Raw genomic sequence first — 17,567 nt, forward strand, 5'->3', positions numbered from 1 at the left:
GTATTTTATTCAAAAACTTAAGGTTTTGGCTCCTTGTTAACTAAACCTCACGTTTTTTTTTTGAATAAATTTATTCTAAAAATTGCATTTACCGAGACCAGAATCACGTAAAATACCTGCCTAATCGACAAAAAAAGTGTTCACACCACAAAAAGTATTACATCCAACGATCGAAATTAATAAATAGTTTTACGAATCAATTTCATTACGCCATCGGCATTACAACAACAACAATTGTTTATTTTCCTACTGTTTTATTAACTTATATCCCACCAGTGTGTTAACAAGGCTGGGCTCTTTTCTTTTAGTATTTTCTTCTCTTTCTCGTTATTATCGAAAAAATGATTATTTTCTTTTGTGTATCGCGCATCATCCATATGAAGCATAATGTTTCAATTAATTAACGAGTACCAGTGTACACGTAGTAGTGAACTGGTGATGAACTAAAATTTGCTCGAGGAAACTTCCACTTTTATGATGATGATGGAGATGATGATTGTAATTAAATAAATAAACAAATGGAATACAAATTATGGATGGTTTAATGTCTTTAATTTGAGTTTTAATGACAAGGTCAATTGTTATAAGCCATAAAATCTGTGTTTCTCTTTTCCATAATAATGAATTTGAAAATCATGTTAAACCTACTGGAATGGTGTAATATATGATTATTTTCTTCTCGGTAATTTATTATGAACACCTATACAACGAACTGCCTAATGAGACCCCACTTGTTCACAAGAGACGAATCGTTGGTGTGTGGTATAAATAATTTTCATTCACCGCTCCCATACCCACTGCATACCACACCCCATAATTCATAGATTCCCAGTATTATAAATGAGTTTACCCACAGCCACAATTAATCTGGTATAAAGAGACGGTACGAATATATATATACATACGGTGCTGTGAGATGTTGTACTGAAAATGGTTTTCTCTTGTGCAATTAAGCACCCCGAAAGCATTTTAATCGAACTTGAATCGTTTTATTGATTTTAACGCTGTAAACCTACGGGCTATGTTCTGTTGAAATCTTAAATGATTTGAATATTTGGTTTAGACAGAGAATATCATCTTTGCTGCATATCTGGGTTGTATACACTATTATAATATTACGTTGCGTCATTGATTTATTCATCAAAAATCGAAGTGCGGTGCTTTCAATTATGTTGTTTGGAATTGAATTTATTTTGCTCGGGGTAATTTGGATATAATTATTACGCTACGCCGCATGCTCCGAAATGATTTTTTTTTTATAGTGTGAATGATTTCAAGAAATAGAAAGCAGGAAAAAACCTGACCGATCACCAATTTCGAATAAATCATTTGCAGCACATGCTTACTGTCAATTTTGTATTTTTCTGTTCTACGAATTTACAACGTCATCGAAGAGCGTTGTATAAACGAGTACATACACTACGACTATAATTAGATTCTCTGTTCGCCATCATTTTAACATTCTAATTAAATGTTTAATTCATCACAATCTTTAGAATTAAACGTCACAATTTTGCGGCAATCGATGTCTGACGTTTTCTGCAATTAGAGAAGAAGCTCTCAGCACTAAAGTTTCAGTTATCTGAAATACACGATGCGCTTTTTACATAGCAGAACTTGTATTACCAAACTCAACCAAAGAAGTAAAAGATTTTTCATCAAACACTAGATGTAGGAATCAACTAGATGATATTTTCAACAAAAGAAGTAGAAGATTTACCGACACGTCTTTGTCTTTAATTGAACTCTGTTGTTGATTGAACTATTCTGTATTGGGTGCACGTGAAGCATGGACAAGGTACATGGCCCCTTTTTGGGAAATAATTAATTTGAATGTCAATAATTTGCACACAAAAATTCAAGTAAAAGCAAATTCTAATTGGAAATTTTCAGCAAATTTTAGCAAATTTAGAAAAACAAGTTGCTAAAAACAGGCTATGGTAATACAGATCTAAAATGTTGTTCCACAAACGACCAGAAATAGCAAACTGTCTGCCTAATAATCAGAACTGAGATGGCACATTGCATCATCTTCGTTATGGTCATGTTAAAAAATCCAAATTCCGCATCAAAGCTGTTATTATCTGATCTCTTTTATTTGTCATTTTCGACATGTTGCATTAATATGCAGTTCAAAAATACCATTTCTCATCAGGCCATGGCGATAGTGGTACTATATACCGATTTGCACACGAACAAGTATAGCGAATCATAATCGAAATGAAATTCCAATTTATCACTATCCGTGGCGGTCTGTGGTTAAGCCACCACAAAAGCTAAATTTTCCTTCAAAATCCAATACAGTTAGAGGCAGTGGAACCTTACCACTTAAATGTCAATTTTTGGCCTACATATTCTTAAAATCAATGTCTACATTTTCTTGACGCTTAAAAAATCGATTTTAAGAATGGGTAGGCCAAAAATTGACATTTAAGTGTAAGGTTCTCTCAGTATGAATTTGCGGGAGCTGTTTTTCAGCTGATCCACATAAACAATTTGTTAGTTTTCCTTAGTTTTCCAATTCCAGAAACAAGTATTTGATTTCGTGTAGAGCTTTATTGAATACAGCATTACAGCTATTGGTTAAATGATCAATAAAAGACTAAATTTTCCTGGTAATGCAAAGCATACTAAAAGCATTTCTTCACCTACTAGATCATTGGTATTGATAAACTAACACACCTCCTTCAATCCAATGATCTGGTATTACACAAATGATATTGTATAAATTCAATTTCCGTTTCCGTTCCAATTTCATTTCCGTTTCGATTCCGTTCCCGTTCAAATTCCGTTTCCGATCGCTTAGAGATCACTTCGATTCGTATTTGGATTCTCATCTTCTGCCATATTAGCGGACGCCTTATTCTCATGATTGTAGTTGCCTTTAAACCGACATTCCGATCTTTTATGTCCTTCCTTACCGCAATCGTGACATCGGAATTGGTAACCATTCGCGTTCATTGCAGTACCAACTTCGATTCCATCTTTTCTTTCCTTTCTACCGTGGCGTTTATCGTTTTCATCCAACAAGCGACTTTTTACGAATTCCATGGTGAGTAGTTTTGGATTAAGCGTTTCCAGTGATGTAGCCACAGCATCAAAAGATGGTGGTAAGGACAGCAGGAGATGACAAATAACGTCTATCTCTTCCATATTTCCTCCAATCGATCGTATTTCCCGTACAGTTTTGTCAAATTCTAACAAATGTTCCGTCATACTTCCGTTGTCGCGATATTCCAACGTAATTAATTTCTTCCGCAACCACAATTGACCGGCAATGCTATTCCGTTCGAAAACGTCGCACAGAGCGTCGAACATATCCTTCGCCGTTGATTTGTCTTTCACGTATTCGAGTTGGTCATCATGAATATGATCCACTAGTAGGGCTTTGCATTTCCTCTACTTTCTTAAGTGAGCTCGGTATTCTCGATCGGTTGCGTGTAGCGTGATAACTTCTAAATCCTTCTGCTATGTATTCTGACAGTTCCTTTTCTTCCAATTATTAAAATTGTGTCCATCAAACTTGAAGAATGGCTTCTTGTCTTTATCTGCCATATTGTTTTGCGTTGTCTGGGCCCATAACCTGTTTGTTTTCCTTAGTTTCCCAATTCCAGAAACAAGTATTTGATTTCGTGTAGAGCTTTATTGAATACAGCTATTCGGTTAAATGATCAATAAAAGACTAAATTTTCCTGATAATGCAAAACATACTAAAAGCATTTCTTCACCTACTAGATCATTGGTATTGATAAGCTAACACAATTAAAGCTGTTTCTATGACTTTATACTAGGGATGAGCGGGTTGACCCGAAGATTCGGGTAACCCGCAAACCCGACCCGGCCCGCCGGGTTTTGGGCGGGCGGGTTGTGAGTACTTCGGGTTGGCTCTGAGTCGGGTTTCAAAAAATGAATTTCGGGTTGGGCCGGGTTTGGGCGGCTATTTGAAATCAAAGCCCGAAGTAACCCGACGTATTTGAAATGACTATAGAAAATAGAAATGATTAGTTCAGTTCAGGTTAGTTTGCTTAATCTAATAAATCAGAGTTTTTCTTCAGAGTAAACTGGATCTTCGTCCGTTCAATAGTTTGTCATACTCGAAAGTTTAAGATACTGACAGAAGTGTCCATTGTCACTGAATATCACGAGTGATGAAAATTTAAATTGTAGGTTGTCCTGAGACCACGCGCTAAATATTAGCAGTTTAGTTTTCAGTGACAGTCGACACATCTGTCAAATCCTTAAACTTTCATCTTTTATACTCGAGTATAGAAACTAAACTCAGGTTGGAAATACCCTAATTATTCACGCCATTTCTGCGATGCAATTTTTCAATCATTTTGCTGAGTGTCGATTTTTCAGTCATTTTTCAACTATTTTTCACTAAAAGCGAGTACAGAGTTCGTGAAAAATGCATGAAAAATGCTTGCAAAATCAGAGTTTACATCAAGCGTGAAAAATGTTGACAGATAATGTATGAGACAGATGCCAAATATTTTTCACGCTTGATGTAAACTCTGATTTTGCAACCATTTTTCATGCATTTTCGAACTGCGTACTCATCTTTTAAATGACCTACTATGTTTTGAAAAAGAAACCGCACTTACGGCGTGAATACATCGGAAAGTTTAAAGTTATAGGTTTTATCCTGTCGATATTTGACGACACTCATAAATTTATCTCTGATCAATTGGCGAAAAACTAACCTCAAAACTGAGTCGTTCATATGTTCAGCCATTTAACTTTATTTGCCGATGGTGTGAAATCTGTCATCGCTGATAGAATTTTTCTATACAGATTTTATTGGGCGGGCCGGTTTTTGGGCGGGTTTCATAAATAGTTAACGGGTTGGGCCGGGTTCGGGCGGGTTAAAAATCTTCCGGGTTTCAAAAGTGTCGGGTTTCAGAGAGGGATAACGGGTCGGGTCGGGTTCGGGCGGGTTTTGAAAAAACCTCAACCCGCTCATCCCTACTTTATACAGTTTCATTATTACCACACGCGTGCGTGTAGCAGCTTCAACCGAATAAATAGTTTTGATTGTTTGTGTGGATCAGCTGAAAGACTGCTAAAGTAAATTCATGCTAAAAATTTCTCTGCCTCTGACTGTAGTGGTTGACGAATCGAAAGGAATTATTTGTGTTCATCGCAATGTGGGAATCAAGAATTTTCATCGTTAGTATCGGGAAGAAGGGTGCTCATGTTTTGTTCAATTTCTATTTGATTTAGTTGAAGGTGCTCTCGTGCTGACGATATATCGTCCATCGACGACGACATAGGATCGAATTGTTAATTTCAAGTTTAGTAAATTGACACTTTCTCGCATTTTACCGCATCTATATCCGTTCCAACTCTGCAATGAATCACATCCAGGTCAAACGGGAATATTGTACCCTTGACTTCAATTTTCGATTCTCGGATCAACGTATTCGGTTAACATAGCCTCCATCCGAAAAAAAGAGGAACTTATTGAATATTGAAGATGAAATTGAAAGTAAATTTCTTTTTGTCGTTTCTCATATTTCTCCTATATGTTCGGGCATATCCGAATAAAGTCATTCACATACTTATCTACATAATATAACGAATAAGTGTACACACAAACGTGTATAATACCGAAATGAAAGCAAAAAGGGTTCACGACTTTATTCGAGAGAAATCTGAATTTTCTCTATTGAATAACATATATAGGGCATTCAATGCGTACGATATTCGATATGTAAATATACATCTAGTGGAGTTTGAGGAGGTATTATGTATGAGTCGATATGAGCAAAAGGAAAAGTTTTTTTTTCTTCTTTTCTTTGCAGGAAAAAAATAACAGCAAGAAATTCGAAACACCGTGTTGTACTGAATATAAATGACATGCTGTATCGTGCAAATATATTTTGTGCCTAAAATATAAAACGTTCCATATCCATGTATATATAAATATGGACGTACGGTGTATTTGTTGAAGACAGGTCGGCTCTTTATCAACTGTGAACGTCGAGAAAATTCGTAATTTTGCAGTAATTGTTTCGTTTCCATTTTGATACCATTCTTCGTTATACAATAACATTGGGCCACAATCTATGAACAAAATCATAATCGTGTTCCGTACGGAAAAACAATCATCTCAACATCAACATTCATCTCAACTTTCTACATTAATATCGATTTTTCGCTGGGAGCAAATTTGAAAAGGAAAAAATTTGCTCTGTATCCCAGGGATCCGCATCCATCTATAACTATACTTTGACGCCGATCAGCAGCAGACTGTATTAAATGCTGTAATTATTTTCGTACAAAAAACGAAACTTTTTGTTTAAAAAAAATATTTTGATTTACGCTCAACGACAGATTAATGTACTGCACAATCAATACATAATTAGGCTTTTCCTCGTTTCCTCTTTTTTTTTCCACCGTAAACAAACGAGCAAACAATGCCGAAATACACAACATCAATATTATGTAGCATGTAACAGTATGTAATCAACAGCTTCACTTCAAAGTCAATTCAATTCGCATTATATGTTTACGCGGGCTTATTGATTTGTTGATGTTTTTTTTTTGAAAAATATTTTTTTTTTGGTAAATGAATACAGCACACTCATAATATTCGTCGGTGTTTTGAACTCTTCAATGGGAAAATAGTTGTCAGATTTAAATATTATTTGAAAATTAATGTGTGAACTACGACACATTGCCAAGTTGGTGGATGACGTCAATGGGCGTACTATTAAAAGGCTCGGAAAAGGTTGGGCTTAGAACCTGCAAAGACCTGACCTGACCTGAAAAGCAAAAACCTAACCTGACCTGAAATTTACGTGACCTGATTTAAATTTAACCAGACTGACCTGTTTCATCTTAGTGGGCTGATATGTTTCTCATCTCGTAGTTTCATGCAGTTTATTTGTCTATTCAAAGTTACACGTTTGTCAAAAGTTGTAGTGAAAATTGGTAAAGCAGGTCAGGTCAGGTTTTCTATTTTCAGGTCAGGTCAAAATCTATCAGATTAGGTTCAGATCGAATCAGGTTTCAGGTTGACCTGACCTGATCCGAGCCTTTTGTAATTGCAAATAATTATAATGGTTGCTAGTCTCATGGTGCGCCCTAACCTGTCACAGACGGCAAGCATATTAACAGTTTTAATATCTGATCTATTACTTCATTTGATCGAAGATTTTCAAAGATTGATTTCAGAAATCTTTTACTTCATTTGTTTTGAACTCGATTTTTGCTATGTAAGACCTCATTTGGCAGAGTTTGTCGTTTATTATTGCTGTCGTTGTCGATAACACATGACGGCCGTCTGTAACAGGTTAATCAAGTTGAAGTGGACGACACGTACAACATGAATTTTGCATTCAATCAAAAGATGTTAGCTGATTATAGTAATGGGAAAAACGGCTGGGGTAATTTTTAGTTGGGTCTTTGTGAGATTTCATAAAGCAGCGAAAGTCAGTCACTAGAAGTAGTTTTTGTTTCCCTAAAAATGTTATTTAACCATAATGCTATAGATCCCGAAACTGCAAGAGCAAGACAACGCCGATATTGTTTAAAATAAAAACAGTCCCGGACTGGCCCTATGGGCGTTCGGGCGATTCCCGAAGGGCCTTCTGATTTTTGTATGGATAAAGAGCAACGAAGGGCCTTTTAAAACATTTCTTCATACAACGCCCGAAGGGCTTTTTCGAGCCAGTCCGGCACTGAATAAAAAGAAAACCTTTCAATTTGTAGGGATGAATCAGTGTTGAAGTCTCGTTACTTGAACGTCCAGCTATAATTATTCATGCTGAGTGCGTCGAAAGTAGTGCTTGAAACATGAAAAGTACGGTTTTCGACTCATGTAGCATGTAAAATACTATTTCCCGCACGAGTCGTGGTAGACTTCTTGATTATTTGATTGTTCGTCGAAGTGATTTATTGATATATTTGGGTGTTTGTCTATATCACACGTCTTAAATCTCCTTACTCACTTTGCTCGACAGAGCCTAAGCAAAGGATAAGTGCTGGAAAAAATTCACTTTTCCTGACATGTTGCAAAAAAAATGCAATTTTTACGACATGAGGGTCGAAAGTGGTTTATTACACACCCAGGTAAAACAAGAAAATTGGTTTAGGTTTCAAAAGCATGTAAAATCAAATCCATTACATAACTCGGGATAATAGTACATTACTGCTATAAGTCTGTATATAAGAGACGTGTACGTATACGAGCGCTTGCGCGAGTATTAGTACGAGTCTCTTATATACAACCTTATATCAGTGAGGTATTTTATCGCAGTAGGCAAACATCTATGGTGACATAATTTTGCTTGCAAAACCTTTAGCTCTCTAGGGTAAATTTGTGTACTCTTATGTACGTCGTGTATATAACGCTCAATACACACACATAGTATGCGATAAAAGTTGAAAAGTCTTGTTTTCGTGTGTTTATTGACCTCGGCTTCGCCTCGGATCAACAAAAATCACATGAAAATTCTACTTTTCAACTTTGTATACCTTGTTATGGAAATAACTAATGGAAATCGGCTCGAGTTGGCTATGGGATAAGTGATGGAAAATGGATGTGAGATTGATTGTGTCACCTAGCTATTGACCAAGTAATTCTATTTTCCATCATTTCTCCCATAGATCCACACGGTATTTTACTGAACAAGGCAAAACAGACTTTGACAGCATGAAACAATGTCCTGGTTATCTCCCTAGGGAAACACTATATTACCAATTTTTCCAAACTTGCAAAACTGGCCTTTGGCTCCTATCTAGTAGTGTGAAAAACAGCCACAATTCGTCATTTCTATCGTAAATTTCTACTCCCCAAAATGTCTGTCCTGTCTAATGTTAGAGTTTTGATAAAACATGTAAAATGAAAAACCTGAAAATTTCCGAACATTGCTGGAGATCTGTTGCCAACAACTAAACTAACTCTACCAGATAAGGTATGCTGTGGATGGAGAACATAAAATACAATTTCGTGAAATAAAAACCATTCATTTCTGAATGTAAAATAATAAAATTATTCCTGCGGCATATTTCCTTTGGAAAATAACAAACACACTAAAATATGGAATGCGAAGGTAATAAAATGGAAACCTCAATTCCCGCATATCAACTAATTGAAAATAATAAAACTAATCCGAAGCAGAATGAAAAGTAAAAAAAAAAATTTTTAGCCACAAACCGTTTAAAAAAAAAAACCTCATCAAGGCTATCCCATCATCCACAAACAATTTCAATAAAATAATTTTTTTTCCTCCTCTCTGAAACGAAACCACACGCCGATCAAAATATAATAAAATCTCGCGTTCAACTAAACATTCATTTTATGTACATTATTCATTGATTTACATACAAAATCGTGGAAAAATAACTCGCTCGCATTTTCATCTTATATGTTGTTATACATAAAAAACTCTCGGGTATATGTGTACAATGGAATCTTGAATGATTCAATTATAATATGTGGAAAATGGAAAATATGTGTGCTAGTGAAGTCTCAACGGATTCTTTATTTTTTTTCCAACTTCTTTTTATTTTCACGAATTGAAATTTGTCTGGTTTCTGTATATCGACACAAACGAAAATAAAATGTATAATTTACCAACTGCTAAATTTGTAATTATTCGATTTGGAACATTCTACATTCATAAACAAACTGACCTTTTCTAACGGACATGATATGTATGTACATACACCATACGGTTACAAGTTATATAGTACTCTCACGATATGTATATATATACAACAACCGTGTGTGTATAACAAATCTTTGCACAAAATGACGGCACGGCAAGGTTATTTTTGAAGTAAATAATCAAAATGTTATTAAGGTGTGTTGCTGTAGCCTAGGACATAATAACATTAAGTTCTTTGCCGCATTTCACAGGCAAAATAACAAGAGTGAAATAATTACTTAATAGACAGCTTTCTTTGATACTGGCTGGATTTTGTGCGGTTATAGAATGGAACACATTATGAGTCCAATGCGGTGCGGAATGTTTTCCACTTGACTCAATAGATTGAACTTTTGTATATTTTAACATCTTTGAGAGTGTGTTTCGTTTCTGCAGAATGAAAACACTTTTGAACATTGGCAAAATTGTTCGTTTTTTTACTAATCGATTTGTGGAGAAGAAAATCACTTCTGTGTAGAATCGCCCGATTGTATATCTAACGGTGTGTTTATTTTGTTCAGTCAATTCTTTAAGTGTTGATGGATTGTCTATCCATATCCATTGATATTCCCTTGATCTTCGGCTAGTCTCATTTAGTATGTTAAAACGAATGAAGTAATAGATTTTCGGACAAACATTAAACAAATTGAGTAACTGATTTGATATTATCATGTCCGGAGCGATAGCGGAGGACTTGACGCAGTCTAACTTCCAAAAAAAGAACGTAGAAAATTTTTTGAGACGCGGCAACTATATATAGGCGAGAATTTAAGTTTCTTTCCTTTGGCCTGTATCACCACAAATCCTATTCTATCTTATTCGCGCTTCAAATACGAGCAAAACGAGCTATCACTCGACTATGTAACTTTAAAATTGCCGGAGATACATCGTTTTGAAGTTGGTCATTTTGATAGAAAATGCACCAAATTAACGTTTTCCAAACAATCAAAATCTTTCAACTTACTCTGTATGTTTCTATCTATCTGTCTATCTGTCTATCTATCGACGGTCGATCTCGGAAACTAGTCAGCCAATCTCCATGAAATTTTGCAGGAGTCTCAGGGTGGGCATAAAAATTAAAATGGGATACGCCATTACCCCAGGAAAAACCAGAATGTTGTTTTATTGGCCTCGAAGTGGTTTCTGAGTGTGGTTTTCGAGGGTCGGGAACGCGTTTTCGGCAGTAGCTTAGCTGTATTGAAACCTACAGAGGCGTGCGACCCATCAAATGAAAGGTATTCGTAACACGATTCGAACAAAAAAATAATTATAAAAATCGGGGCAGATTCGTTTGAGCTAGAGTGATTAGAGTGCCCAAATTTTGAGCTACTCGAGCGTAGGACGAAAGGACTACTATTTTTTTGGGTTATGAGAGATAGAGAATTACTTTTTTCGGCAAAGTCTCAGAGTTTTACGAGTAGAACAGAGGGACATATGTGAAAAATGTCGAAAGTTGGAAATGGGTGGGTCAATTGGGGTTTTAGAAATATTTCTTGAATGGTGGCAGATAGAGAATTACTTTCTTCGTCAAATTTTCGATTTTCGTCGAATTTCGAATTTCGACAAATTTTCAATGTTCGTCAAATTTTCGATTTTCGTCAAATTTTCGATTTTCGTCAAATTTTCGATTTTCGTCAAATTTTCGATTTTCGTCAAATTTTTGATTGTCGTCAAATTTTTGATTTTCGTCAAATTTTCGATTTTCGTCAAATTTCGAATTTCGTCAAATTTCGAATTTCGTCAAATTTCGAATTTCGTCAAATTTCGAATTTCGTCAAATTTCGAATTTCGTCAAATTTTCGATTTTCGTCAAATTTTTGAATTTCGTCAAATTTCCGAATTTCTGTTATAAACTGTTATAAAAAACAGTGTTTTAAAACTTCTAAAACGACTGATATCCCAACAAAAATCTCTTCGAGAAAAGTGTGACGCAGTATTTGAAGTACAATTTCTAAAATGAATGATATCGCTAGAGTTGACGCTTTCAGCTTCGTTACGCAAAAATTAAATTTTACACCCAATTTCAGTTCAAACAAGCTGGCTTAGGTTTTCTCATCATCTGCCAAATAATTTTTACCAAAAAAAATTTGACTGGAAACAACCAAAATTTTACCAAAAAAATCTGCGTCGCAAAGTGGCAAATGTTCAGGAACAGACCAGCAAGAAAATTTATCTGCCACATGCGACGCAGATTTTTTTGGTAAAATTTTGGTTGTTTCCAGTCAAATTGTTTTTGGTAAAAATTATTTGGCAGATGATGAGAAAAACTAAGCCAGCTTATTTGAACTAATTGGGTGTAAAATTTAATTTTTGCGTAACGAAGCTGAAAGCGTCAACTCTAGCGATATCATTCATTTTAGAAATTGTACTTCAAATACTGTGTCACACTTTTCTCGAAGAGATTTTTGTTGGGATATGACGTTACGATTGTAAGAGGGTAATATTTGGTGTTAGAGTTGTGTCTCATAAAGGAATATTACTGTTTTTACTTGCAACCCTAACGGCTCTTCGTAGCCAATGCGAACAATAGAATCTAAATTTTCACGACTGGTGTTGCGATAACGGATTCGAATTGAATGCGGGGAAGTGCAAAATAATGACGATCTCCCGTAAACAGCGCCCGGTTCTTGCCGATTATCATACAAATAGTCAGCCACTCAAGCGAGTTAATAATAACTTATAACTTATAGAGACAACTTTTCATTTGACGCACACTACGAGGTATCATCGAAGAAAGGACACTCCATGTTATCTTTCATCAAACGTCAATGTTACGGGCGTTTCAACTCGGACACTGCAAAAATGTCATAAAACTCAGTCGTGCGATCTCACCTAGAATTCGCCTGCCCGGTTTGGTTGCCCCGGAACGATGTTCACATCCAACGTTTGAATGCATACAAAGACATTGTACGCCAATACCGACGGCTACACCACTTCGAATGATGGAACCCGCCATCCACGTCCATACGTTGATAGATCCAATGAACTGCATTTACAATCACTAGCAAGAAGACGTGTTAACGCAGCAGTTTTCTTCATCCACGACGTGTTGATTGGAAAAGTTAACTCTCAACCACTTCGAGATCGCATCGATTCGAATAGCGGCTCCAGAGCATTACGCTCTGATTCACTGATTCGCTTAGCAACTTACAGACGTGAATACCTGACGAACTCTCCGTTTAATTTTTTTAATGTCGTCTGTTCAACTTTGCTGCCTTCACGAGAGTTTCGCCGAAATGTTATCGAACTTGACGATTCAATGTTTGGTTCATTTTCATTCTGCTGAATGCTGTTTTCTTCCTATGACTTGATTGCTGATGACAATTTTTTAGATTTTTCTATTTGACGAACTTGCATCGAGCTTACGAAACACGAAACAAAAATTCTTTTAAGAATATCACAGAGATCGCCCATCCGTTATAGCCCATCTTCGAACATAGCCTCAGGTTTAATTCCCCATCGATTAAAAAAAAAAGTTTTTGGAAACCCGTGGAATATTACTCTAGTTATGGTGTTATCAAGGAATGTACAAAGTGTGGCAAACACTTTTGAGTGTTTGTTTATAATCCGTGAGACCCACTTGCCCAGCGTGACCATATGGAAAAGCAAAAAGGCGGAACTGATCTCCCCTCTCCATACTCAGTAATTAACTATATTTTTAATGTTTAAAACACTTTCAACAGAAGTTTATAAATTTTCCGAATTTCAACTACTTATAAAAACCAGAATGATGAATCAGTAGAGTCGGACTGCTGTTCACGTAAATGTTTTACGATTATAGTTTAAAAAAATTGTGTTGGCTGATTCTATTATCGTTCCATTCAGATTTGTTTTACTAACTTAAATTGTAATTAAACGAGGATGAACTTAAATTATTTTGCCAACACCAACTACTTTACGATACAACTTTGGAATTACGAAAGAGAAACATAAGTTTCACATATTTTGGTTGTCGTAATAATCAAAAGCATTCCATTCATAAAAAACATTTTTTTAAAAACTTTAATTAAAATTTTATGGACATCGTCCAAATGTATCTCATGAAATTCGTTATTTTAATTCGTGTTACACACGCTGTTTAGCACACTTTTTTTCCCACTGATGGTGGTGTGGTATAGTGGGTAAGAACTTTCTTCCCTTTAATATTGAAATAGCGAAAGGTGACCAACGGAGTTGTCTTTTGTTTCTGTATATCATCAGTCAGTGGAGCCCATCGAGCCTGTTACTTCTCTTGATCTGAGTATTTTCAGAAGATTTGAAGAAAATCTTTTACTTCATCGGTTTCATCATACTGTACAGGGCCGTAGCTACTAATGGGCTAAGGCGGGCTGAGCCCGCCCTGAAATCTTGCAAGCCCACCCTGGAATCTTCTAGAGTTCATCTGAAAATTCTGTTAACTTAAAGACATATCGATTGAAGTTGATGTCTCTCATATGCCTTATGTATTTATCAACCTAATTCTGTTTGTTCATTTGCTGTGTATATCTTCTAAGTTCACAAAAAAAAGTATCGCTGCGCGGCTATTTACATAGTAGAGACTTAAAACAATTTTGAGTTTTAATGCAGGACGTTGTATGAAAAACATTCAAGATGCTCAAAGCGTTTTTTCCTTCAACCTTTGGCTATCCTAATCCCGAATTACCATTGATGGACGTGTTGAGACAAAAACTTGTTTAGTTGCTTAAACACGAAATTTTTGAAATTTTTCATTTTTGAGTCATCAAGTACTTTTGTTCATCTAAATCCTGATCAAGGTTTGAGGGCTCGGAATCGGGTAAATTCAGGTCAAAAATGAATGCTTTAGGTCTGATCTACACTGAAAGCTGAAGGTCATAAAAGATGTTCAGCGTTCACTTGGCTCAGTAGCTACATTTTTCGCAATTTGAATTTTAAATGGTCGTCAACAAGTAACTTCCAGTGTAGCTACATGACTTTGTTAATGACATTGAACAGCTTTTCTGTACGATTTGCTTTCTCATAAAAAAAGCATTCGTTCTTGAACTACTAAAACCTGATAAGCTTCTAAAGATATCGGATCATGGCAGCGGTTTTCATAGACAAGTTGAGACGGCTGTTGCACCGCTAGAAAATTTTTGGAAGTTTTTTCTCAAAAATTTCATGTTCTTGATTTAAAATATTTCCTCAGCTTTCTGACTTCAAGATCACTGACAAAAAGTAAAAATTTTAGATCAGCCTGGAGTACAACTTTTGGCTGGAAGTAAATTTTTTTATGAAGCAGTGACTTCAAAAGTTATACTAAAAGACATCACTTTTCTTATTTATAATTTTGAACTACATTTAACATACAAGCATGGATTTTAAAAAGGCAGTACGTTTTCGAAATCTAATTTTTTTTTGTAGTCAATTCTTTGAGTCTTTCTTGAGGGGATGGCCATTAAATTTTTAAAAAATGAAAGGGCTTTGTTGCAATAGCGAAGTCGGCATCAAATGGTCATCCTGACTACCGATGTTATGTTCAAAAGAAATCAAATGAAAATTTAAATTGTCTCTATCATTATTACTGAAAAAAAAATCGCTCGCTCCGCTCGCGTTGTCACAACTAACTAATACTTTACACAATCTAGTTTTAGTAAACACAAACAAAAATAGTATAATAAATTACGACAATTGTTTTAAGGAGCCCGCCCTGAAAATCTTGTCTAGCTACGGCCCTGATACTGTATAAAGTCACGTTGATTTTTCAAGTCAAGTTTATTTGTGTGGTTGATGTCAATAACAGATAACATGGCAGCGATTTAGTTGTCTTGTACTTCCAAAGTTTTTTTTTTTAATTCTCGTATTTTTTGGTAAGGGGCTGATAGGAAGCTTGAACAACCCAATTCTTGTTGGACATTCATCTGGAGACCTCCTCCTATCGATCTTACAAGTTTGTTTTCAAGGAGTTGAATGCAGAATCTGCTACTTCATTAGTTTTGACAAATTAACTACAGCTCATTGCTTCTTCCTGTCATCACTGTTATTAGGAAATGCTTTTTGACCACACATCCAGACCGTTAGAGCGCATAAAAGTCCATAAAATAAATTTATTTAAATTTCAAATCTCAATAAAAGGCATTAAATCAGAACATGTTCACCAAAATACGACTGACTTTATCATTCGGAAATGTTGCATGTAACCATGAATCGTATTTTGTAAGTTATGTACTTGATGACCTTTCATAAATCTACTTGACGAGAGTTTGAGTTGTTCATTTTTGCTCCTCTTTCGTAAAACCGATGAAAATCGATATTTCCATTAAGTGTAGCCAGCGTGTTCATGTTGTGTATGTACCGTATACAATGAGGAATAACGTTATCTCAATCTATTCACGTAAAATGCATAAAGGAAGATGAAAATTAACCAATTTTCACTTTATTCATACGTCGTAGGTAATATTCAGCTTGATGTTGACTATACGTACACGACATCTTACATGAGAAAAAAAATCGATTCAGACAAAACTCGATTTAAAGGAGCGACGAATGGATGGGGATCTTTTGTTTGACGAGATTCTGAAAATGAGTTAAATGCTGAATCACAGCTCATTGTTCTCATTGCAAATTAACCAAAATCCTTTGAATCTTTGTACAGAAGAGAGTACTTTAGAACAAATGACTACTAATGATTGTTCTGCATGCAACGTTTGAAATATATCTCACAAGGAACAGTTAGCATAACAGAATCGGTAATAATTAAAACATGACAATGGTCAGATCAATGGAAAATGGAAATGTCTTGAGTATTGTAATAACCTCACACAAATATGAACATGATACTCAAACTGCAATTGATAATGTTTCATGCAATCGAATTTGCTGATCGTCTTGACTGCGTTGCATACCCATACCGTACACGATTTATAGTCCAAAATTAACTTCCGATTCCCTAAAGGACGAATTTACAATTCGAAGAGTCATTATTCGAATCGTTAAATTATTATGTTCTGAAATTGATGTTAGATTCGGTGTATGTAATTATCTACTGTTGTTATGTTCGAATTTATGTTTCACATAGATGCTTATCTCCGGGATTGTGTATACTACCAGGTTGTATGGACATGTTTACAATAACAAATAACTGATGTCAGACATTCACGCAATAGGATTTCATTTGGGTAGAAATAATGAAAAGTAGAATCTCGATCGACAATTTTTGAGCCCAAATTTATCTTACTGAAATCTTACATCGTAACAACGCACCTCAAGCATGAGTGGTACCATAAATAGAGCACTGAAACACGACAGTGTATCGAACAAATTTTGGCCCTGTAAAGAAATTGGTAAACTTTTCGTTGATTTCAAAGCAGCATACGACAGTGAGATCAGAAAGAAACTGTGGAGAGTGATGGCCGAGTTTGGCATCCCCGAAAAACTGATCGCCCTGACGAAAATGACGTTAGAAGGAGCTAACAGCCGTGTAAGGATTCGAAACAAACTGTCAGAATCGTTTGACATTAAGGCAGGACTACCCCAAGGAGATCCTCTCGCAACGCTTCTTTTCAATCTGATTCTTGAAGCAGCAGTGAGGGCCACCCAGACAGACACCAGCAGCACCATTTTCACCAAATCCAGTCAAATACTTGGTTTCACAGACGACCTGGATATAATCGGCAGAAATATGGAAGTTGTTAAAGAAAACTTTGTGGCCTTGGAGAGGAAAGTTTCCTACCTCGGGTTAAAGGTGAATGACAGGAAAACGGAATACATGATCGATCATCACTCATTCGAACCGACCGCGCGAGCAGAATGAACAAATCAACGCACACACTTTCAAGGTGGTGAACGAATTTGTGTACCTGGGTTCTCTGCTAAATACCGACAATAGCATCATGGACGAAATTTAACGGCGTATAACTTTAGGAAACAGAAGTTATTATAGTCTGTTGAACATCCTCAGGTCCAAGTCCACGA

General features: G+C 35.8%; 1 protein-coding gene across 1 annotated transcript in view; it reads right to left on the reverse strand.

Moving 5' to 3' along the window:
• Nucleotides 1-17,567, reverse strand: part of LOC119072918 — a 60,666-nt gene that overhangs the window by 23,211 nt on the left and 19,888 nt on the right. The window lies entirely within an intron of this gene.

This window comes from Bradysia coprophila (assembly GCF_014529535.1).
Source record: "Bradysia coprophila strain Holo2 chromosome IV unlocalized genomic scaffold, BU_Bcop_v1 contig_84, whole genome shotgun sequence".
Taxonomy (NCBI): domain Eukaryota; kingdom Metazoa; phylum Arthropoda; class Insecta; order Diptera; family Sciaridae; genus Bradysia; species Bradysia coprophila.